This window comes from Ornithorhynchus anatinus, chromosome 3 (genome assembly GCF_004115215.2).
Source record: "Ornithorhynchus anatinus isolate Pmale09 chromosome 3, mOrnAna1.pri.v4, whole genome shotgun sequence".
Classification (NCBI taxonomy): Eukaryota; Metazoa; Chordata; class Mammalia; order Monotremata; family Ornithorhynchidae; genus Ornithorhynchus; species Ornithorhynchus anatinus.
Window position 1 is genome coordinate 97854208 of NC_041730.1, and position 26235 is coordinate 97880442.

Genomic DNA, 26235 nt, shown 5'->3' on the forward strand with positions numbered 1-26235 from the left:
CAATATAAAATCAGGTCAGACACAGTCCCCGTCCAACAAAGAGTTCACAATCTAAGCAGGAGGATGAACAGGTATTGAATCCCCATTTTAAAGATGAGGAAATGGAGAGGGACAGAGAAGTGAAGTGAGTCGCCTAAGATCACACAGCCAATTCTGAACCAGAATTAGAACCCAGGTGTTCTGATTCCCAGTCCCGTCCTCTTTCCACTAGGTACCTTGCCAGGTGTAGGTCTGCTTTCAATAGAGGGGAGAGAAGTGTAGGTCTGCTTTCAACAGAGGGGAGAGGAAGGCTGTTTTTCCTTTCACAACACTGAAAGATGTGATGTTATGCCCTCAGGAGCTCTGAAAGGGACAGTCAGGTAGTTAATAGCTAAACCTTAAATTTATTTTGCACTTTTCTTTTCCACAGCACCTTCACATTTGACCTCGTGAGGTAGGAGGAGGAGGTGATGGAATTGAGGCCCAGAGAGGTTAAGTGGCTCCTCCAAGGTCGTACAGTAGGTCAATGGCAGAGCCGCAAAATGGCATCATAGAGGTAAGCGTCTGCTAATGAACATGGTTAAAATAACAGCGAGTTTATTTAAGGCCTTTTTTCAAGCCCTTGAATGCAAATGGTTACGCTGTATTAGAGAAGAGTAATTTTGCCCACATCCTGCTTATGAAAAACACACAAAAAGCCAAGTCACAATTAAGCACATTTTAACATTCAATTGCTTCCTATTACCACAGAGTCCTGTAATGGATATAGTAAATAAAATACCCCAACAACTGCAATGATACCACTGAAACAATCCTTCTCCTTATATATATTTTACAATTCTCCCAAGCTTCCAGTGCTACACCAAACCCCATGTTTTTAATGCCTATTCTTACTCAGTGAGGTTTGTATTTCGAATATAAATATTTCCTTTTAACTGGTGGGGAAACAGACCCAAAGAGTCTGTGAGTACCAAATTATCAGATGATTCGAGATCCTTATATAAACTTTGGCTTCCATTATCTGGATAATTTTGGCAAAAGTATTATTTTTAGCCTTCATATAGAGGATGGTAATCACATGGAATTTGTTAACACAGGATGCGGTGTGGGTCGAAGATGTGGATGGATTTAAAAGATATTTGGATATAAATTAATGGGCACATGAAGGATCGTTAGACGGAAAGTGGGTGTTCATTGAGCACTAAATACTAAGCGCTTGGGATAGTGCAATACAATAACGTTGGTAGACATGATCCCTGCTTACGGTGAGTTTACACTCTAGAGGAATGATATATCCCTAACCATTTGGTTTATGTAACCGATTAAACTCCTTGTGGCAGGGATCATGTTTTCTACACCCAAACATGTAATACAGGGCTCTGCATAGAGTAGGAGTTCAACGAATGCTACCGATTGAATAATGGACCACAACATTTCTCCAAGAACCTGATGAGCACTTTAGGAGACAGAGTCTTGGACACTGGTCTGATCCAGTAAGCGTGCTTCTTATATTCTTAGGTTCGAAGTATTCAGCTAAAATAGGACAAAATGTATTTGGGGGCTTCTATGACCCAGATAGTTCGCTGGTAAAGACCAGGCCTTGGTGGTGATGCCAGTACAAGCAGTATTCACCAGGCTTTCTGACCCCAATTCTATTCCTTTGCCAACAGACCCTACTGCTTCTCATTCTAAAGAGCCACTGTGACATTTTTTCAGAATTTAACAGTTTCAAGGACATTTTCTACTTCGTCTTTAAAATCTTTAGACAAAGATAATTCTAAGTGAGCCTTCAATCATAAGGTGTTTTTTTTTTTCCCGACAGTTGTGCTGATGGGATTCTTTTTAAAATAATCAATATTCTGAACAGAGACAAAATTGTACATATGATGACCATGTGTTCCCAGAAAAGAAAACAAACACCATGGAATTAGAAGATAAATCTCTGAAGCTCCACTAAGCAGGGCATTGTCTGAGAGTCAGTGGAATAATGTTTGCATTCTCCTGTCTATATCACAGTGAGCGTGAGAGAGGTACATGTAAATGTTATGCATTAATTCAGAATTCTTAATCCAAAACATGCATCGGCATTCACGGCTTTATTTTACAGCACTAAGGAGACTGCCATATGAGGCATTTTAATTGGCCTTGACTTGTGGAACATCGTCCACTGAAAATTAAAGGGTGATTTCTTAATTGAAAGGGAAACACACATACATAATTTCAACACGTATGAATGGCCGGATCGGCTTTTCTGCGGAACCAAAATTTAACTTGTGAGTACGGTGAATTTACAGTTTAACTTTTCTATGTGCCTGAAAAGTAGAGACATGTGTTAACAGTTGGTGTGATGGGTCAACAACAAAATATATTGCTCTTGTCTAAGACAGACTATTAAAAATTGACATCGAGTAAGAAAGAAATAGAATATAAAATCATTCCCAAGACCATATGTTTTGATTAACACGAAGTAGTTCCTTGCCAAGATATCACATAACAGTGGCAAGCTGCCACTCCACTCTCCCTCAGAAAAGGAAAAAATAATTCAACATAAGAATGCAAAAACACAAGCAAGGCTTGGTCTAACCAATGACCCATCCAGCCCAAGTTGCTTAGAAGAACAGAGCGAAATTCATTCTTCTAGTTAGGTGTGAAGTTACAACCCTAACTTTTCTCTCTCTCCCTAGCTTTCCCCAGTAATCATTGTCTGAAGATGAGTTTATGGGTGTGTGCGTGTCTGTGTGTGTGTGTACTCTGACTGTACTCTTGGATTTTAATAGATGTTATTCGGGTAAAGAATCCCGCATAGCTTTCCGATTTTGGTAAGTCTGCCTTTTCCAAGTCTTTTGCTAGAAAAATATTAGTTTAGAATGAAACATTGGCCAGATTGCTACCTTGTACCTCAGTTTACCCTCTGCTTTGTTCAGAATGGTTTACATGGTATTTATCATTATTATTATTGTTGCATTTGTTAAACGCTTACAGTGTGTCAAGCGCTGTTCTAAGCTCTGGGTTAGATAGAAGTGAATGAGGTCGGATGCAGTCCCTGTCCCACATGGGGCTCACAATCTCAGTGGAAAGAGCCCGGGCTTGGGAGTCAAAGGTCATGGGTTCGATTCCCGGATCCACCACTTGTCAGCTGTGTGACTTTGGGCCAGTCACTTCACTTCTCTGGGCCTCAGTTACCTCATCTGCAAAAATGGGGATTGAGACTGTGAGCCCCACGTGGGACAGGGACTGGGTCCAACCCAATCTGCTTGTATCCACCCCAGCCCTTAGTACAGTGCCTGGAACATAGTTAAGCACTTAACAAATACCATAATTATTATTATTAAATAGGCAGGAGAATAGGAATTGGATCTCCATCTTATAGATGACAAAACAAGGGCACAGAGAAGTGAAATGACTTGCCCAGGGTCACCCAGAAGGCTAGTAGCAGAGCTGAGAATCTAGTTCTCCTGTATATTCTTTCCACTAGGTAATCTTCTTTCCTCCCCCTGCCCCAAAATTGTTAAGTGCTCAATCTGTAGGCTTATTTCTCCCAACACAAGGTTCTGGATAAGGGCAAGCCACTCACTCCTCAGATCAATCCTACGACACCTTATTTAATTGAGTGTTTTCACAGGAAGGGTGGTCTTTAATGCTTTCTCCAGATTCAGACTTACCATAAAATTTTCAATGTCCTAACCAGGCAATTCACTGCGGGGGTGGGAGGAGAAAGATCAGCGTGACTCATTGAATTTCTCCATCTCCAACTGCCACCCAATCCATTCATTTCCTGAAGTGATGGCTCCATTTCAGCCCCTCTTATAGCTCAAACCAATATTATTTCATAACATTTATGAAACTTTCCTGAGAATAAAACCATGTACCAGATTCTTCCTGCCTTGTCCCTGAGGCAGGAAAAGCAGTTTCTGGATAATTAGGAGTTGGCACAAATGAACCTGGTGCTGGGAGGTTTATTGTTGTGAATCTTGATGGATACATTGCTACGTCTGCCTAGGTGATGCATAACTTTAAAAGGAAATTTGAGCACTGTGGCCTAGTGGAAAGAGCACAGACCTGGGAGCCTGAGGGCCTGGGTTCTAATCCCAGATCAGCCACGTATCTGCTGTGTGAATTCAGGCAAGTCAGTTGACCTCTCTGTGTCTCAGTTACCTCATCTGTGAAATGGAGATTAAGACTGTGAGCCCCACGTGGGACATGGGCTGCATATAATCTGATGAGCTTTTATCTACCCCAGAGTTTAGTACAGTGCCTGGCACAGAGTAAGTGCTTAACATATACCATTAAAACATTAATCCAAAGGAAATATGCTTTATGACTTCGTATTTCATTCATTCATTCAATAGTATTTATTGAGCGCTTACTATGTGCAGAGCACTGTACTAAGCGCTTGGAATGAACAAGTCGGCAACAGATAGAGACGGTCCCTGCCATTTGACGGGCTTACAGTCTAATCGGGGGAGACGGACAGACAAGAACAATGACAATAAATAGAGTCAAGGGGAAGAACATCTCGTAAAAACAATGGCAACTAAACAGAATCAAGGCGATGTACATGTCATTAACAAAATAAATAGGGTAATGAAAATATATACAGTTGAGCAGACGAGTACAGTGCTGAGGGGATGGGAAGGGAGAAGGGGAGGAGCAGAGGGAGATGGGGGGAAAAGAGGGTTAAGCTGCGGAGAGGTGAAGGGGGGTGGTAGAGGGAGTAGAGGGAGAAGGGGAGCTCAGTCTGGGAAGGCCTCTTGGAGGAGGTGAGTTTTAAGTAGGGTTTTGAAGAGGGGAAGATCGTAGGAAGGTCTCACTTTAAGGTCATCATGCTGTAGACTTGAGCAGTGTATGTGTCTACCAACTCTTTATTATGTTTTTAATTTTTTTATGATATTTTCTAAGTACTAAGTATGTTAGGTGCTGTACTAAGCTCTCTTTTTGTTTGTTGTTTTTAATGGTATTTGTTAAGTGCTTACTCTGAGCCAGGCACTCTACTATAAACTGGGGTCGATACAAGCTAATCAAATTAGACCCAATCCGTGTTCCACAAGGGCCTCACGGTCTTAATCCCCATTTACAAGGTAAAAGGCACACAGAAGCTAAGTGACTTATCCAAGGTCAAACAGCAGAGAAGTGGCGGAGCTAGGATTAGAACCCAGGTCCTTCTGACTCCTGGGCCCATGTTCTGTCCACTAGACCAAGCTGCTTCTCTGTAGTATTGTACTCTCCTAAATGCTTAGTACGGTGCTCTGTACACAGGAAACGCTCAGTAAATACCAATGACTGATTGTTACTAGGGATTAGTATGTTCTGTGAGACCAAAGCCCTGATCTTGCACGTGTTTCCTTAATCAGTCAATCAATCAATGGAATTTATTCAGTGTTTACTGATGGCAGAGCACTGTTCTAAGCACTTGAGAGTGTACAATACAATAGAGTTGATAGACATGATCCTTGCCTACAGAGAGCTTACAGTCTTCAGAGGCACTTACAAGATAAACGTAAACCTATTTATGTGTATATATATATCTGTAGGTATATATACATATATATATATAAAGTAATCTTACACAGGCAGGGCCACTCTGATAAAGAAAGAAAAGACTTGGTATACTTCTTCATTTCCAAACACGGAAATTAGAAAATTAAAAAAGGACAAATCTGAATTTATTGAGTACCCAATTGGTGCACTGTACTCTAGACTGTAAATTCATTGTGGGCAGGGAATGTGTCTGTTTACTGGTGTACTGGACTGTCCCAAGCGCTTAGTTCAGTGCTCTGCACACAGTAAGTACTCAATAAATATGATTGAATGAATGAATGAATGAATGAATGAATACTAGGCACTTGAATTCCCAGGGGACACTTTTCTGCCCGTGAGGAGCTATGGTTTGACCCAAAAAGATATGGATCAAACACAGCTTTTTCCCCCTAAGGAAAATAACCATTTCCCTGTGCAGACATATCAACTGTATTTCATAACTTTAGGACAAGCTGACACTCGCAAAGCAAAGTGGAATTAAGAGAGCAGTATGGTCTAGGGTAGAAGTGCTACCTAGTAATAAGGGCATGGGCCTAGGAGCCAGAGGACCTGAGTTCTAATCCTGCCTCTGCCCCGTGCCTGCTTTGTGACCCTGGGCAGGTCACTTCACTTCTCTGTGGCTCAGGTTCCTGAGCTGTAAAAGTGGAGAATCAAAACATGTTATCCCTCCTTTTTAGACTGTGAGCTCCATGTAGGGCAGTCATTGTTTCCAACCTAGTTATTTTGTACTGTGCTTGGCATATAGTAAGTGCTTAACGAATGTCAGCATTATTATTGTCTACTCTAGTGTTCAGTGCCAAGTACTGTACATAGTATAAATTTACCATAATAGCTATAGGTATTTATCTGTATCATTCAAACCCCCAAACTCTGGTAAATCCAGATCATTAAATCAAAACAAGCTGGTTTTTCCTCCCCTTATTTATCTAGGTAATAGTCTTAACTCTCTCCATTTGGTGATGCAGATCTGGCTATCATGAGCCAAATTCAAATAGTCTATGATGAGAAACAACAGGAAAAGTTTACATTGTAATTTATTTGTTTAGATTAATCTTCTATGAAACATGACTTTTGTGTGAACTTCATTATTCAGAAACAAACCATATTGAATAACTTTTTTCTTTCTAGAATCCTACCTTCCCATTTTCTTAATCTCCCGCTCAGAAAATCCCCTTCATGCCAGTATGAGGCTGCTCCTATTCTGAATGAAAGAGTTTCAAAAATCCTTTGAAATACAGCCCATCATAATCTTTACAGCAGGATATAATTTGCATGGATTAGTGGGCGTTTGACCACATGTGTTCTGGCTCTCTTGGACAAATATTATCTGAAAGGCCATAATTTAATATGAGTCATGACATTTCAACCTTATATCCTATTGCCAGGATATAAGACGTTATTTGGACATGCATACTTCTAGGGAGTGTGTTTGGGGAAAGAGCTTTTCCAATGAATCCCTTGTTTTCACTGTGGTTGTCCCCAAGATTAGTCTAATGCTTACACCGGATGACCGACAGATATGGCTGATCTATATGTGGTCTAAATTTTCTGGACTCCATGTACCAGGCCAGGCCTCTATCAGGTCCAGAGCTGCCTAATCGGAAGCAAGCCTTAAGAACCTTGTGTTTGAATTCAGTTTGGGTCTGTTATCCCTAACAGACTGGGCTATATTTCCAGGAAGTGTTACCTTGCTCCCCTCTGAGGATCGCACCTGGAGAATTTCCAGTACTCTACCAGTCTCGACTACGGGAGAGAGTCAAGCAGAGGCCTACCCATTCCATTCCTACCTTGGGCAGTGGCTAGTGAGTTGAAGGCAATCTGCTACAGGTCAAAACTCACCTGTGCTGGGAAGCAGCGGCATGGGAGAGTCGAGGGTGGAGACGCAAAGTTACTGCTCGAAAGAAGGCGATGGACAACCGATTCTGTATTTTTACCAAGGAAGCCCTAAGGCTACACTACCAGAATCATTGCAGATGGAGATGGGACATTCTGGGAGAGATATGTCCATGGAGTCACTATGGATCAGAGATGACTTGACAGCTAAGACAAGACAAGATGCTTTGTCAGTGCTGCAAATCTATGGATTCACAGCAATCTTCCCACCTCATATAGTTAGCATACCGTGTTTTTAAGAGAAGGAATCTTCTAAAAGAATGGAGCAACTTCTTCAGGGAGGGTAAATAGCAGTGTATAGGACATAATCATCTTGATACAGGTCATTTCCTTCCACTGTTTCCCTTTTAGATCATGGGCTCCTTGTAGACCAGGGTCATGTCTGATTCAATATCCTTGGTTTTCTCCCCAGTGCTTAGAACAGTGCTTCTCTTATTTTGTAAGTAATAATGATGATGGTATTTGTTAAGCACTTACTATGTGCCAAATGTAAGTGCTGGGGTAGAGACTAGGTAATCAGGTTGAATGCAGTTCTTGTCGGAGTTCACAGTCCTAGTAGGCAGGAATAGGCTTTAATTCCCATTTTCCCATTTTATAGACGTGATAACTGAGGCATAGAGTAGTTAAGTGACTTTCATATGGTCATTCAGCAAATCATCTTTTTATTCAGTTGGATTTACTGAGCACTGGCTGTGAGGGAACACCGTACTAAGTGCTTGGGAGAGTACACTTCAGCTAAACAGACACATTACTTGCCCACAATGAGCTCACGGTCTAGAGGGTGAGGAGCCAGGATTAGAACCCAGGTCTTCAGATTCCCAGGCCCATGCTCTTTCCATTAGGTCAAACTGCTTCCCCACTTATTAAATGCTTAATAAGTGTTATTACTGCTATTATGTCTCCTGCTGTTGAGATCTTAGTACAGTGCTCTGCACATAGTAAGCGCTCAATAAATACTATTGAATGAATGAATGAAAGATCTTGCTCCTTCCTACAGCTGTCTTGCTGCTGGTGCCAGTGAGCTCAATGCGGGCAGGGAATGTCTCTTACGTTATACTGTACACTCCCAAGTGCTTAGTAAATATGATTATTATTACCAATACTAAGAATGATAACAATCCTGCATGTGTTTGGCAGGTGAAGCATTCACACTCAGGCAAGAGAGGGTATTAGGTTCCAGAAAGGTGACAGTGGTGGGAAGGGAAAGGTGTAAGGTGTCAGATCTTTGGGGAAGGAGAAAATGGGTCAGCTGCTCTCATTCAGCCTGAGAGATCAAAGAACGCAGCTGTATCTCCTGCATCCCCTGCTCTCCGTGCCCAGCCAAAGCCCGGCCACAGCATCTGCCCCGGCAAAATCTCTCACTCTCTGTCCCTCGCAGAGTTCTATGCAGCTGCTACTTCCTTGGCAACCTGGTTGGTGGGGGATTTGGGGGATAATAATTATACTACTACTACTAATAATAATTTTGGTATTTGTTAAGTGCTTACTATGTGCCAGGCTCTGTACCATGTGCTGGGGTGGAAACAAGGAAATTGGGTTGGATGCAGTCCCTGTCCTACTTGAGGCTCACAGCCTTAATTCTCATTTTTACAAAAGAGGTAACTGAAGCACAGAGAACTGAAGTGACTTGCCCAAGTCACACAGCAGAAGAGTGGTGGAGCTGGGATTAGAACCCAGGTCCTTCTGATGGTAAGCTTGTTATGGACAGAGAATGTGTCTATCATTTCATTGTACTCCCCCAAGTGCTTCGTACAATTCGCTGCACAGAGTAAATGTTCAATAATTACCACAGTGTTTGACTGACTGACACCCAGGCCCATGCACTATCCTTTAGGCCACGCTGGGGATGTCTCCAATTTCTGACTCGGGGAAAAAGCAGTTCTCCCTGACAGATACTGAGCTTTGAAGAACCAAGAGCTGGTTTACTAGAAGGGGCCTAGAGCTGGTTTATTAGTCTTCCCTTTCCTTCTTCAGGGCCAGCAAGCAGGCAACCACTCTACAGCTCAGCTTCCCATTTGGACGAATATGTTCTGCCTTACTCAGAGGCCCCTGGGCAGCCCTCCTGTTGACCCGTGCAGCGTCAGTTCTGCTCTCCATAAGACTTGGCTTGGGGAGACACAAAAGAATGCTGCAGGAAGCTGAGCATGCTATTAGGGAAGCTTGAAAGTTTTGGGGGAACAGATAGGCCAGGGTCCCGGCAAACTGTCATGTGGGGTTCAGGGGTGGGGTTTCATAGTTTTAGAGAGTCCAGGGGATCTTTCTCTCTTTATCTCTCTCCTCACTCTCTCCTTTCTCTCTCTCTTTCTCTGCTGCCATTTCCCAATTACAACATAAGCATTGTGATGTGATGACATCATATACCACAGACGAGATATGAAATATATCATCCCAGGGCCCTCGATCCAGTCTTGTGACCAAGGACTTAGCCTTACCTGAGGCAAGTTTGTTTAGGGAAAAAAAAAATCAGTAGAATCCACCTAGGAAGGGCGCATTCAATTTCCTTTACCTTAGAATGGGCTTGTTAGAAATACAATTATCAAGGACAACATGTAACCCAGAATTTAATAATTACCTCTCTACTAATTTAGCTTTAAATATTAGGTCGAAAAAATTCAGGTGAAGCCAGAGCCATAACCTGTTGGCTCAGTTTTCTGGATAGTTCATGAGAAAGTGGCTGTTATTCTGAACTGGATCATCCAGGTAATTGCCTCAGTTAATTGAATTTTGCCTGTGTAGACACATTTGTTTGCTTTGCCTTGGTGCCCTAAACCCTCCTTTTCCTTGTTAACAATATGCTGGGAAAATCAGTTCATCCTAAATTGTATTCATATAGAGAAGCCATTAGCGTAAGCAATTAGTCTGAATTGGTCAAACTGAATAATTCAAGCCTCCAAACTCTTCTCATCAGCAGTGATAAGGCCTGAGTTATCTGAAAAATTCTTCCATTTCACTTTGTCTTTGCTGACATAGCTGAACTCAGTCCTCCCGAAAGAACTCTCTTAATTGTGAACCCTACCTCTCTGTAATCATCCCATTAAAGAAGCAATTACATTGTGGATGGAAATGACTTGGGCCTAATCCGATACCCTCTTCGTATTAGAAACCGCAGACCCGGTTTATCCTATATGGGTAGAGCCTATGAAATGGAGGCCACCAGTTCCCTGATTAAAGTCTACGCCGGATGTCTCTGACTCCACAAAGAGACACATTAATCAATTGTTCATTAGGATGGGACCAATCAGATTTCCGTTTCCAATAAGATTAGAAAGTCCTGGAAGGCAGGAACCTCTACCTTCTTATGAGCTCTATTCCGTACACTGTAGAGCTCTGGTGAAACTAAGAAAATGGCAATTAATGATTTCAGGGATAAAGCTACTTAGCACTGCATTTTTGTTTTTTCCATGTAATTATTATCATCAAGAACCTAGTGACTTCAGAGCCGGATTTTATCAATCTGATAGTTCATAATTTCTGATAGAAATTTTAAAATCAGCTCTCCGATCTCCACAAAACAAGATTGGTAGAACGAGAAAGTATTAGCAACATCTCTATGTAAATGGATTAAGTTTAAGGTTCAGATGGCTGTTGATTAACTGAAAGAAGAAAATGGAATTGAACAAAAGGCATTTTGGAAACTGTAATTTATGAACAGTACTAGAGAGAAGCCAAGTTGAATGACAACAACCTGCAGCAGGAGCCAAAGATAATGATAAAAACAGTGTATTTTTACTTCTCCCTGGCTTGGCCAAACATAATTTATAGCCTCCCAGGTCAACAAGCCCCAGCCCCAACACCTCATCCTCTATGTTCTTACTTGCTTTCAACAAAGCACTTACCAGACTACATTTTGATTAACATTCTGTCAAAACATCCTAAACTCCAGTTTGCCAGGAGAGAGGATAAGACCTATATGACCTCTCAGTTGCATTTATCATTTACCCTCCTTCTCCAAACCCTTTCTGACCTTGGTTTCCAAGGCATTCTCTATCTAAATTTACAATCTCTCTCCCCTGCCAATCTGTCAGTGTCTACATAGAAATTCTTCCTTTACTGTCTCCTCCAGAAGGATGTACTCCTTGAAGCAAAGGTGAGGAGAATCCAGCTGAAAATTTTGTCACCTTACAAATCTGTGGGAGTTTAAAGAGAGAGGTGTTGTTGAGGAAATATCAGTCAATCAATGGTATGAGGAGATGGGAAACATGACCTGTATGTTTTTGTAGGAAAATGATTCGGGGAGCAGAATGAAGTAAGGACTACAATGGGGAGACGTTACCATAATGAGTTTACAGCCTAGAGGGAGAGACAGACACCAGTATGAAGAAATCATATATAATATATAATTTAAGGGTATGTACATTACTGCTGTGCGGCCTGGGGCAGGGACAATATCAAAGGTCTATCCTGCCGTCAATCCCTGGCCCACGTCCTACCGCTGTCCTGGAATGCCCTCCCTCCTCACGTCCACCAAATTAACTCTCTTCCCCTCTTCAAAGCCCTACTGAGAGCTCACCTCCTCCAGGAGGCCTGCCCAGACTGAGTCCCCTTTCTCTATGCTTCCCCTTCCCTCCCCCCACCCTCTGCTCCTCCCCCTTCTCCTCCCCTCAGCACTGTGCTCATTTGTATATATTATTTATTACCCTATTTATTTAGTTAATGAGGTGTACATCCCCTTGATTCTATTTATCTTGATGATGTTGTCTTGTTTTTGTTTTGTTCTGTTTTGCTCTGCTGTCTGTCTCCCCCATTTAGACTGTGAGCCCGTCACTGGGCAGGGATTGTCTCTATCTGCTGCTGAATTGTCCATTCCAAGTGCTTAGTACAGTGCTCTGTTACATAGTAAGCACTCAATAAATACTATTAAATGAATGAAAAGTCCAAAGGTCACAGATCCAAATGCAATAAGGCTAGGGAATGTTCTTCCTGCTTCATGAATCCATCTGGATTAAAGGCAATTCAAAATTGAGGAGCAATGTGGTCTAGTGGATACAGAATGAGCCTGGATGTCAGAAGGACCTGGGTTCTAATCCAGGATCTACCACTTGCCTACTAACTAACCTTGAGCCAGTCACTTCATTTCTCTATGCCTCAGTTACATCATTTGTAAAATGGGGAGTAAGGCTGTAAGCCCCATGTGGGACATGGACTCTGTCTAATTTGGTTAGTTGGTATCTACCCCAGCGCTCAGTACGGTGCCTGGCACAAAGTATGTGCTTAACAAATACCATTAAAAAAAGTCAGGAGAAGTGGCCGTGCATATGCTCAAGGAGCCAATCAAGGCACAACTACTCTTGTATTCCTTTATGTGTGGCTCATTAATCAGCTAATCAATGAATGGCATTATTGCATGCTTACTATGTGCAGAGCACTGTACTAAGCACTTGGAAAAGTACAGTAGAGTTGGGAGATGTAATGGCTGTCCACAATGAGCTAACAGGCTAGAGGGAAAGTAAACCCCCATTACAGGAGAGCTGAGAGAATTGTAGCTTTATTAAGAGCTCTCAACCTGGCGTAATGGATATATAGCATGGACCTAGAAGGTCATGGGTTCTAATCCTGGCTCCACCACTTATCTGCTGAGTAGCCTTGGGCAAGTCACTTCACTTCTCTGGGCCTCAGGTACCTGATCTGTAAAATGGGGATTACGATTGTGAACCCCATGCGGAGAAGGGATTGTGTCCAACCCAATTTGTTTGTATCTACCTCAGCGCTTAGAACAGTGCCTGGAACGTAGTAAGCGCTTAACAAAAAAAAACAATTATTGTTATTATCCTCTAGGTTTCCTAGATTTCAATAAGAATGGCTGAAATCAACCCTTTGTTCCCGAACAGTCTACCGTCATTATCTGGAGTCATTCAGAACACAAAGATTGCTCTATAGTGGGTGCAATAAATAGAGGGTTGAGTGTCCCTACTATATTATTTTTTTCATCCAGCATTACTAATAAAATATGTACAGGGTAAGTGGTGGCCTCATTTTAAATGTTTCCAGTGAATTTTTGCCTTTTACATGACAGGTTTCTGAAAATAGGTCACCCGAGCTGTCAGATGGCAAGGTGAAGAGAAACCTATTAAAGTGGGAAAAAAAAAATCTTGGAGAAGTGTAAAGAACTCTATTTTCCAGCACTCTTGTTTGCAAAATATTTGTTAATATGCAATTTCATACTACCAAGGAGTTTTTGAGTAGAAGTGGAGGATGCCAAAATACCTCCTCTGGAAAGCCTGAGACCTACTTAGGTTCCAATCTCATTATTATCTTGGCTTTTACAGCCTAATAATGGCTGAAGAATAAAAACTGACATTTATACAATTCCTTCCTATAGCAATTCTAAGTTTATATTTGGGGAATAGGGATCACTTCACTCCTGAATGTAGCCAGGTAAGGAGAACACAGCAAATAAGACAAGTTTGGATTATTATATATTGGATTACTATACATTATACATCTTTCCTCCAAATCAAAAGATGATCCCCTTTCACCTGGAACCCAGTAGAAATAAGGTGTTTGGTCAAAGAAGAATCAACTTAAATCTAAACATCTCACTCTCCAAGATCCAAGCCTACCTCTGAAATTTATCAAAACCTGATAGTCTATGTTTCTTCCTTATGGTGAACATCAATCAATCAGTCATACTTATTGAGCACTTACTGTGTACAGAGCACTGTACTAAGTGCTTGGGAGAGTACACTATAACAATACAACAGGATTGGTAGACACATTCCCTGTGAGCTTATAGTCTAGAGGACTTGATAATTTATCTAATCAAACTGGGGGACAAATGTCCTCTAGACTGTAAGCTCACTATGGCCCAGGAATGTGTCTGCTAATTCTGTTGTATTGTACACTCCCAAGAGCCTAGTACAGTGCTCTGCACCTAGTAAGTGCTCAATAAATACAAATGATTGATTGGTGAAGAATTGAAAGAAAAACTCTTCTTGGCATCAGGAAAAATTCACTTTTCTCCCTTTGGGTGTTAGCCAAACTAGATCTTAGAGGAAGCCATCAATGGCTTTAGAGGACATACTGAGTGGTAGTCCAGAGATGTGAATCCTTGAACTGATTTCATTCCAGATCTTAATTCCTGGCAAAAGAATTGAGAGGTTGTTGGTTAAATATGCAGAAACTAAATTAACTGGGATGACTCTTGCTTTGAAGGGCAAGAATAGAACTCAAAGTGACAGATTGGATAAATGGTTCTGTAAATGCAGGATACAATTCAGTAGGGACAAATGCAAGATAATGCATACAAGTGGGTAAAACAAGCGACATAAATTCAGGATCAATCAATCAGAAATATTTATTTAGTGCTTATTGTGTGTAGAACATTGTACTCAGCACCGGGAGAGTACAATATAACAGAATTGGTAGACAATGGTCTTAGATTGTGAGTCCCCAAGGAAGAGGGACAATGTCTGATTCCTACCTGAGTGTTTTCTTCTGCCGCTTAGTACAGTGCTCAACACACAGTAAGCTCTTAATAGGTACCTACTAGTGCTTGTGAGCAGGGAATGTGTCTGTTTATTTATGTACTGTACTTTCCCAAGTCCTTAGTTCAGAGCTCGGCACACAGTAAGTGCTCGATAAATATGATTGAATGAATAAGCTAACACATCTTAAAGATATTTATGAATCGGTAATATACTGCTGTTACTAAAAAAAAAGGCCACAGATAAATCAATAATTATTGAATCAATTATAATGGAGATGATCCAATAATAATCTTTCTCTGTATCCTACACTGAGAGGAATACTGTGCTCAGTTTTGGTGACTGCTCTTTAAAACATAGGAGAAAAACCAGAAAGCTTCTATAGAAGAGGGATAATAATTATAAGCCTAGAAAATTGATCATCTGAGGAGAAGTTGAAGAAAATAGAATTGTTTAGCCTACGGAAGGCCAGACTTCAATTATTGGATTGAACTGAATGATTGGATTTTTTTTCTGAGGAGAATATTGATCATCTAAGCACTTGATTACTCTCCCCAGATGCCTAATACTACTCTACCATTTCTCCTATCCCTAACTATTGTAATGTCTCTTTCCCCCTGCAGATTGGAAGCTCCTCGTGGGCAGGCATCTCATCTACCAACTCTGTTGTACTTTTCCAAGAGCTTAGTATGCATATCTTCACACAGTAAGCACTCTACCTTAATTGCTTGATTAACTGAACTTTTCTCTATGTCTTCCATGGTGAGTGAAATCAGTCATTAACTAAGATTTACTGAATGACGGTCATGTCCAGGACATTGCATTAAATACTTGGGAGAATCCAAAAGAATTAATTATTAGATAGGATTCCTGACTTCAGGAACCTCACAATCTAGCTGGATGAGAGTAAATTGATTTCAAACAAATTGAAAGTATTTGGTTGGACGTGTGAAAGATTTCCCAGATTATCATTTAGACATTGGAAGAGCCTACCAGGGGAGATTTTTGGATATCCTTACCTGTTCTTTAGTAAATGGATCAAATCCACGAACCCTGGAGGGGTTATCCAGACCGGAAGTGGTCCCTCCCAATTCTAAGACACAGAGGAGCAGTGTTGCCTAATGGAAAGAGCCTGGGTCTGCGAGTCAGAGAACCTGGGTTCTAATCCCAGATCTGACCCATCTTGCTTTCTGTGTGACCTGAGGCAAGTTACTTAACTTCTCTGTGCTACAGTTTCCTCATCTGCAAAATAGGGGTTCAGTACTTGTTCTCCCCACTACTCCAACTTGACTAGCAACTTGTAACAATCCCGGTGCTTAGTTCTGTGCTTAGGACATAGCAACTCCATAATAAGTACTACAATTTTTGTTACAGGAGTCTAGAATTCAATATTGTTGGGCTGACTAGGGACAGCAATAGTAATTTATAGAGAGACAGGGAGCTCCAAGAATTTCCTAACCCAGGCTGATGAGAACGATGAGGCCTTTCTCTTTCTCTTGTTTAAAATGCCACCTCACAAAACACCCATTTTGTATTTCCTCAGGGGATTAGCGGGGCCTTACATTTCATGTTCAGGGGTGTTGCTCTGAATGGAACTTCCAGCCCAGTTAATATTCCTCCTCTCCATCTCAGGCCATTTTTTAAAAAAATTACTGCAAACCGCATCAGCATACACCCTGCCGTCCTATAGTCCTTTACTGCCTGTCAATTTTGAAAACCTCGACTCAGCATGTTTGAACTTAAGCAAATGAATCCAGCTCTGTTAATAATCAGAACTGGCCATGGCTGACACTAGGCAGTGATGGGAGTTTCTCAGGAAAACGGCCCAGGAGACCCCCTGCAAGTCTGGGAACACTTAAACCTATGCTAAGTACCCTATTACATTTTATTAAATAACGTAGGAGTTTCTCTCATGTTTTTCCACAATTCAGTGGTGCGCATTAAGCAGATCGAGGGTTGTTTAATGACGTGACTTGCCCTGTATCGCCTAGCTACGATATCATCCAAACAATGAGCAGCGTTTTTGACCAAAGGATGTTTTCTGTCAGGAGAGCCTGGTCCATCCTCATAATCTCCTCGTCGTCACCCGATGAATTATTTTTTCCACAGAAAATCTCCATGAGGCCCCCGATAAGTGTCCTGGCCCAATTTGGTGACCAGAACTGACTCCTCTTTGCAACCTGAACTAGAGTACCACTGCATCCCCCCAGATTTGCAGAGATGTATACACTAAGTTATCTTGTTTATTCTTCTGGAGCACTGGAGTTTTGGAAAAACGGAACTATAAATGTCTCGTAACAAGTCATCATTAGTGATGACAGCATCTGGCCCTCAGCCAATCACCTAAAAATAGAAGGATGCCAGTTCTTCTTTTTGGTGAGAGAATCCAGTGCTAACAATTGCAGGAAACACAATCCAATGAAAGGGAAACTTCATTACAGGGTTAATAATTTACTGGAGTGATTTTCAGGGTCTGCATGTAGACACAGAAACCCCTCCCCCCCCCCCCAGCAGTCTTTTCCTAAGGATATAGAGCTGATTGATTGACTGTGATGCTTTCCTTCCGACTCAAACAGTGCTTTGCTACAAACAATATTTTTCATTTCAAAGGTAATTGTTGGTAGCCAATAGGCAATGATGGTCCCATGTGAGAAGCACAATAAGTGCATCGCCTTTCAAAAATCAGTATTACTTTTCAGGTCTTAGAGACCATTTGTGCACCCGAAAACCCATTCAGAAAGTATACTCTTGGTGAGGCCCTTTAAATTCCGACATGTAAATGTATTGAAATGCATTATTACAATCTCCCTCTCAACAAGAGACCCTTGAAAAATGATTTTATGTACATCATCACTCCTCATTGTATTTACATTCATTGCAATGATTTATCTTTCTTGACTTTCACTGCTTTCCTAGAAATCCTCAACGGGACTTCAGCCGAAGCAAATTCTATAGCAAGCTGAGATTTGCCGCCCAGCATTTCAGTTTTATACCTATTACCTCAGCTCCTTGTCCAATCCATTCTATCTTTCCTCCCCCACCCACATAAAAATTACCTCTGGGCACTCTGGTAGCTATTTATACCTAATTTCCATTTCAACATTTAAGAAGGTTGTTTTTCCAAGGAAATATTACAAATAGTCACTGCCCTCTTCATTCAAGAGAAGCAGTATAGCCTAGTGGAAAAAGCTTGGGCCTGAGAATTAGAGGACCTGGGTTCTAATTTCAGCTCCACCACTTGCCTGCTGTGTGACCATGCTCATTCACTCAAGGATGTTTACTGAGCGTGTCCCGTATGCTGAGCATGGTACTAAGCACTTGGGAGAGTACAATATCACAATAAACATTGCCCACAATGATCTTACAGCTTAGAGGACTGAGTTGAGTGAGCTTCTCTGTGCCTCAATTTACTCAACTGTAAAGTGGGATTCAATACCTGTTCTCCCTCTTACATAGATTGTGAGCCCCATGAAGCAGCATGGCTCAGTGGAAAGAGCCCGGGCTTGGAAGTCAGAGGTCATGGGTTCAAATCCCAGCTCTGCCACTTGTCAGTTGTGTGACTATGGGCAAGTCACTTAACTTCTCTGTGCCTCAGTTACCTCATCTGTAAAATGGGGATTAACCGTGAGCCTCATGTGGGACAACCTGATTAACCTGTATCTACCCCAGTGCTTAGAACAGTGCTCTGCACATAGTAAGCTCTTAACAAATACCAACATTATTATTATTATGTGGGACAGGGACAGTAGCCGACTTAGATCTACCCCACATGACACATAGTAAGCGCTTAGCAAATATCCTGAAATTAATAATTATTAGAAATTTTCCATCTGGGAAGAGGAAAGAATGAAGATTCCATTTGTTTTATTTTCTAAGGTCGTCAGCGGTGACAGGTTGGGGAGAAAGGCACCTAAGAAGGTAAACCGTTATACTTATTTGTAAGGCTGAAGCAAACAATGCAGATAAGAACATACGGGAAAAACATTCTTGCTTGAATTTAGCCTCTGAAAGAAGGGTCCCTGACCTCTATTCTTTAAGAAATTTTTGACAGTTTTATTAAGGAAGCAAAGCTAAACTAAAAAGATATTCACCCAGAAAGATTGTGGACTCAACCAAAATGCACTCCACATAGCGGTCAAAAATAACTTTATATACAACTTTGCAAACTGACATTACCAATGACAGAAGACCAATTAAAGTCATATAATTCCAATTTTATTTCTGCACAGGACCCATAATTCCATTTACAGAAAGAATTGAACATTTGAGGCTCAAGTACAGGTTTGGCTGGCAGGCAGAGTCGGGTCCAGGTAAAAAAACAAATTTCAAACCAGCTCCGCGTGATCTAGTGGAGAGAACAGGGTCCAGAGATTGACTGATCGATATAGTTACACAGCAGGCAGAGAGCAAAATGCTGCTTGACTTATGTATAAAAATAAATATATAATATTCAAAATGCCAAGGCGAGATCCACAGCCACAGTCCCATTGTGCACACCAAAAAAGCTGTCTCTTTTTGTGTTGTCTTGTAGGATCACAGCACTAGGTGCTGTTTTTACTTTTGCCTTCTTGTTTCTATCGCTTATGGAACTTTCGCTTGAAAAGAACCCCTTCTTTTGTGATAGCATTCGGATCTTTCATGTGCAACTGACTCAGTTTTCAGCAGGGATGCAGTATTGTCTAAGGTTTTGTTTTCTCGTGGCCATAAAAAATGTTTCCTCTGTCCTTCTTGCCTTAGGTTTCCCAGTTTCAGCACTTCATACCTCTTTTTGGCTATCCCGCTCTCATTTGTTCTCATGTAGTACAACCAGCATAGCTGTGCAGAAGCAAGGCGAAAGTTTCATTGTTAGGAGCCAGATTTTATAACAGTACTTTATTGTTTGTGATTCTGGTCTTAATAATAATACTTATAATTATAATAATTGTGATATTTATTAGGTGCTTACTAGGTGCCAGACACTGTACTAAGTGCTGGGGTAGACACAGGCAAATTGGACTGGAATCTGTCCTTGTCCCATGTGAGGCTCACAGTCCTCAATCCCCATTTTACAGATGAGGTAATTCAGGTACAAAGAAGAAAAGTGATTTGCCCAAGGTCACACAGCGTGGTGTGGTGGAACCAGAATTAGAACCCAAATACCTCTGACTCGCAGGGCCATTCTCTATCCACTAAGCCATGCCGCGTCTCTGATGTTGAGCGTATCTGGTAAAGTCACTGATGCAACTGCTCAAATCCCCAGTAGTGGTGCCTGAGAGGTCCAGGTCTCAGAGATATAGAGGAGGTGAGAAGGTTGAGTAGCACTGAAATTATGAACATCTTCAGTTTTGTCAGGAGGTTGATACTCTGCTCTTTCCTCACCCAAGCCAACCTTCTAGCTGCGCTCCTCTCCAACTCCTCGATCTCACTGTTTCCCCAGCTTGCAACTCTCTCCCCGTCTTACTCCGACAGTTCTGAGCTCTCACCACAGCCTGAACCCTCCTAAAGTCCCATCTTTTTTAACACATCTTCATGATTAATTTCATTCATTCATTCATTCAATTGTATTTATCGAGCGCTTACTGTGTGCAGAGCACTGTACTAAACGCTTGGAATGTACAATTCAGCAACAAATACAGTCCCTACTCAACAGCCATATAAATCCATCATCCAACTCTACTACTTGTGAACTTATTTATACTCATCCTCATCATGCACGTATGGATGTCTCCTCAAATCATTTACTTTGCGCTCTCTAATTGCAAATAAAGCGGCTTGGCTTAGTGGAAAGAGCCCGGGCTTGGGAGTCAGAGGACATGGGTTCTAATCCCAGATCTGCCACTTGCCTACTGTGTGACCTTGGGCAAGCCACCTAACTTCTCTGTGCCTCAGTTAACACATCTGTAAGATGGGAGCATGGCTCAGTGGAAAGAGCACGGGCCTGGAAGTCAGAGGTCGTGGGTTCTAATCCCGGCTCCGCTACTTGTCAGCTGAGTGACTTTGGGCAAATCACTTAACTTCTTTGGGTCTCAGTTACCTCATCTGTAAAATGGGGATGAAGACTGTGCACCCCATGTGGGACAACCTGATTATCTTGTATCCCCCCCAGCGCTTAGAACAGTGCTTGGCACATAGTAAGTGCTTAACAAATGCCATCATTATTATTATTATTGTTATGGGAATTAAGACTGTGAGCCCCATGTGGGACAACCTGATTACCTTGTATCTACCCCAGTGCTTAGAACAGTGCTCGTCACATAGTAAGCACTTTACAAATGCCATCATCATCATCATCATCATCTCCCCTTTTAAGAGTGCACGCTCCTTGTAGGCAGGCAATGTGTCATTTTTTTTATTTTGTACTTCCAAATGCCTATTACAATGACCTATACCAAGTGGGGACTCAAAAAATATTATTATAACTACTGTTAGTCTCCCAAAGGATGTGCAGGAATTCTTGATTTGACTTTCTTCTTTGTAGTCTACTGTTGCATTGTCGTTCAGTTTACTACTCAGATAACAGAACTCTGTGGCGACATTTAGCTTTGTTTACCAATATAAATTTTTAGTTTGTGATTGACTTTCCCTGTGCAAGCTGATACATCACCTCTGTTTTCTTCAAACTTATCATCAACCCATAAAGCCTGCCTGGTTTGGTGAAACAATTCACAGTCATACCTTCATTAATTATTATAATAATACTTATGATACTTGTTAGGTGCTTACTATGCACTAAGAGCTGGGGTAGATATAAGTTAATCAGGTTGGACACAGCCCATGTCCCTCATGGGGGTCACACTCTTAATTCCCATTTTACGGATGAGGTAACTGAAGCACAGAGAAGTTAAATAACTCACCCAAGGTTACACGGTAGACACGTGGCAGAGCCAGGATTAGAACCCAGGTCCTTCTGACTCCCAGGCCCATGCTCTATCCACTAAGCCATCCTTCTAGTTTACAATGAATGGATTGATAATTCAAGATGGTTGAGCAGGAGAGGTTTTTTGTTTTTTTGTTTTTTTTAATAGTATTTGTAAAGTGTTCACTATGCACTAGGGATGTCCCGAAGGCTGGATAGACACAAACTAATCAGGTTGGACTCAGTCCTTGTCCCACTTGGGGCTCACAGTCTCAATCCCCATTTTACAAATGAGATAAACAAGGCTCAGAAAAGTTAAGTGATTTGCCGAAGGTTACACAGCAGATGAATGATGGAGCTGGGGTTAGAACCCAGGTTCTCTGACTTCCTAGTATATGCTCTTTCCACTGGGCTATACTGCTCTTCTTGAGAGAAAAGAACAATTGGAAGAGAAAGAAATATTTGAAGGAAGGATTAACAGCAAATATGAAAAGCAGCAAAAGCCCTCATCTATTTTTTAGCTGCAATAATTGAGCCATAGGAAAGTTTCAGTTAACACTATTACTTAACATGAATACGGAACATAAATACTAAATCACTATAATAAACTATTAGAAACCTATAGCATCTTTTATTCAGGCTGTGTGGAGGGAAAGGGAAAGAGAGGGATATTTGACAGGAGAATATGGGATCAAAGACTTTTCAGGAGAAAAGGATTAATTATCCCTCCCATCCCCATAATTCTCATTCCCTGAAACTTTCATTAATTCATTCAATCATATTTATTGAGTGCTAACTGTGTGCTGAACACCGCACTAAGCCCTTGGGTAATGGCTAAGTGGAAAGAGCCCGGGCTTGGGAGTCAGAGGTCCTGGGTTCGAATCCAGGCTCTGCCACTTGTCAGCTGTGTGACTGTGGGCAAGTCACTTCACTTCTCTGGGCCTCAATGACCTCATCTGTAAAATGGGGATTAAGACTGTGAGCCTCACGAGGGACCACCTGATTACCCTGTATCTACCCCAGCGCTTAGAACGGTGCTCTGCACATAGTAAGCGCTTAACAAATACCAACATTATCATTACAATATAACGATAAACGGTGACATTCGCTGCCCACAATGAGCTCACAGTCTAGAGTGGGGGAGGCAGACTTCAATACAAATAAATAAAATTACAGATATGTGCATAAGTCCTTTGGGGATGGGAGGGGGAAAGAGCAATGTAGAAGGGAGTAGGAGATGAGGAAAAGTGAGGCATAGACTGGAAAGGCCTCTTGGAGGAGATGTGCCTTCAGTAAGGCTTTGAAGGGGGGGGAGGGCTTTCCAGGCCAAAGGCAGGACGTGAGCTACTAGGGATCAGCAGTGAGACAAGCGAGAACGAGGCACAGTAAGGTTAGTGCTAGTGGAATGAAGCATGACAGACTGGATTGTAGGAGGAGAGAAATGAGGAAAGGAAGGAGGGGGCAAGGTGATAGACTGCTTTACAGCCAATGGAGCGGAGTTTTTATTTGATATGGAGGTGGACGGGCATCCACTGGAGTATTTTGAGGAGCGGGGTGACGTGTCCAGAACGTTTTTGTAGAAAAATGATCCGGGAAGCAGAGTGAAGTAGGGACTGGAGAGGGGAAGGATGGTGATGCCATCTACAGTGATGGGAAAGTCAAGGGGAGGATCGAGTTTGGGTTGGAAGATAAGGAGCTCTGTTTTGGAGATGTTAAGTCTGAGGCGACGGGAGAACATCCCATTAGAGATGTCTTGAAGGCAGGAGGAGATGTGAGATTGGAGAGAAGGTGAGAGATCAGGGCTGGAGATATTGATTTGGGTGTCATCTGCATAGAAATGGTAGTTGAAGCCATAGTAGTGAATAAGCTCTCCAAGGGAGTGAGCTTAGACCCATAGAAGGAGACCCAGAGCTGAACCTTGAGGGACCCCCATAGGGGGCGAGAGGCAGAGAAGGAGCCCACAAAAGAGACTGGGAATGAACAGCCAGAGAGATGTTCTATTGTACTTTCCCAAGGACTTAGTACAGTGCTCTGCACAGAGTAAGTGCTCAATAAATACGACTGACTGAATGAATGAATGAATGAATGAATGAGGAGAACCAGGAGGGAACAATCAGTGAAACCAAAGTTGGATAACGTTTCCAGGATAATGTTTCCTGCTTGCACATGACTGTTCGACTGTTGGTAGTAAACACGACCTAAGGCTCTACCAATAAAGCAGCTACTTTTACAGTTGATTGAACCCTGGCTGATATACAGTGGATAATTACAGCGGGATGCCCTGAAGTCATTCCCAAGAGGGTTGCTATTATTCTAGGTGGAGATGAAAATCAAATGAATACTGAAAAACACAACTTTTAGCTGATACAAGTATCAATTGCCACTCCAGAGGCTTCTGGGAATGGCCATCGCATCTGTGTTCAGGAGTAGGGATTTTCCCATGTAGGCTAGTCAATCTCGGTTGCAAAGATTCTGATATAATAGTTGGGGAAGCAGCGTGGCTCAGTGGAAAGAGCCTGGGCTTCGGAGTCAGAGATCATGGGTTCGAATCCCACCTCTGCCACTTGTCAGCTGTGTGACTGTGGGCAAGTCACTTCACTTCTCTGTGCCTCAGTTCACTCATCTGTAAAATGGGGGTGAAGACTGTGAGCCTCATGTGGGATAACCTGATGACCCTGTATCTCCCCCAGCGCTTAGAACAGTGCTCTGCACGTAGTAAGCGCTTAACAAATACCAACATTATTATTATTATTAGTGGAATTTTTCTCTCGCCACGATTTGGAACAGTGCTACCAGAAGTTAAATCAAAACCGCTTTGGAAAAAAATTATTTCGGTTCAATTTTCATGACAGTGGTATTAGAAATGGTTCCCTTTTTCAAATAATCAAGCGATGGATGTACTTCGGCAGACTGAAAAATTGAATATAAAATGGAATGATGAATTTTAAATACCTGGATATTTCATTCTCCTGTTTCAATCACATAGGTCAAATAAAAGCATTGAATTGATTTAAAATGACTGTGTTAATTTTATGAGAAAATAATGTAATATTCTTTGAAGAGGCCCTTATGGAAAAGGTTATTTTCTATCCTCCTTTTCTCTTTTGCATACAACTCTATCAGTTCTTGTACTTGAGAAAGCTTTTTTAAGAACCAGCTTTTGACATTCTGTAATTTCTTCCGTGAGAACCGAACAGAAAACCAAATATTGACATAAATTAATGATGTAACTTGTTTCTAGGTTGAAGAGATTTTAAAATCAAGTTCTTCAGGAGATGGATCAAGTAAGCCTAAAGGTGAGAAAAGGTAGCACTGAACTGATTGGGGTGCTGAATTTGAGCCTGTCTGTTAGAAAAACAAGGGGGAAAAGCCAAGAGGGAGATGATAAGCTATGAATGGTAGCATCTAGATTAAGAGCTGTGGGGAAGAAGACTGGCCTAATGGAAAGAGCACGGGCTTGGGAGTCAGAGGACGTGGGTTTGAATCCCGGCTCTGCCGCTTGTCTGCTGTGTGACCTTGGGCAAGTCACTTAACTTCTTTGTGTCTCTGTTACCTCCTCTGTAGAATGGGAATTAAGACTATAAGCCCTATGAGGGACAACCTGATTTTCTTGTGTCTACCCCAGTGCTTAGAACAGTGCTTGGCACGTAGTAAGTGCTTAACAAATGCCATTAGCATTATTATTATTATTATTATTATTATTATGTTTATAGATCTTCAAATCTGGAGGACCTTTTGTGGCCAACTCAGAAAAGAGGATTCAGAATTGATTCTGCTGTGTTTGATGATTTCGACTAGCAGATTCCACCTGGCAAAACCCAAAAGAGGACCACCTATCCATGAAATGAGCTGGGGATAATTTCTTCATGAAGATTTTTGATTTGGTGCTTGCAAAGAGACAATAATTTTATTGAGAATTTAAAAACCTTGGTACATTTGATTGCAAGATTAGAGCAATAAGGACTTCCAGGAAAAGAGGAGGAATCATCAAGATAAAGAACAAGGAAGGTTGGACACTGAAGTCCTGGCTTTGGAATCGACCCCATCCATTTTAAACAGGTAATAAGACTGGGTGAAAAACAGATTCTCTTCCTAAAAGGAAGATTTCAAATGACTGATCCTATTCAGGCTGATGATAAGTAACCTGGACTACAGAGGATTTTCAAATAAAATTAGATAGCAATTTCAGGAATTATAGTAATTGTGAAGTGATTTTAATGAAAATATGTGACAGAACCTAGAAACATGATACTGAGTGAATATTCTTTTTAATAAATTCTACTTTTCTAACTATAGAGTGAAGCCAAACTGTTGGAAAAACTTCCTAGGACCCCTCTGAGGGTTTATGAGAGTGGAAAATGTCTCCATCTACTTATAATAATTATAATTATGGTATTTCTAAGCACTTACTATGTGTCAATTACTGTTCTAAGTACTGGCGTAGATACAAGTTAATCAGGTAAGACACAATCCTTGTTCCACATGGGACTCACAGTCTAAGGAGGAAGAACAGGTGTTGAGTCTTCATTTCTCAGATGAGAAAACTGAGGCACAGAGAAGATAAAT

The 26235-nt window shown here is 41.6% G+C and overlaps 1 long non-coding RNA gene across 1 annotated transcript; it reads left to right on the top strand.

The window, feature by feature from the left end:
• Positions 1–24908: 24908 nt before the first annotated feature.
• On the top strand, positions 24909–25962 carry LOC114810306. Its single transcript, XR_003758014.1, has 2 exons — positions 24909–24965; positions 25383–25962. It is a non-coding gene; the product is annotated as an uncharacterized LOC114810306 (long non-coding RNA).
• The last annotated feature ends 273 nt before the right edge of the window (positions 25963–26235 follow it).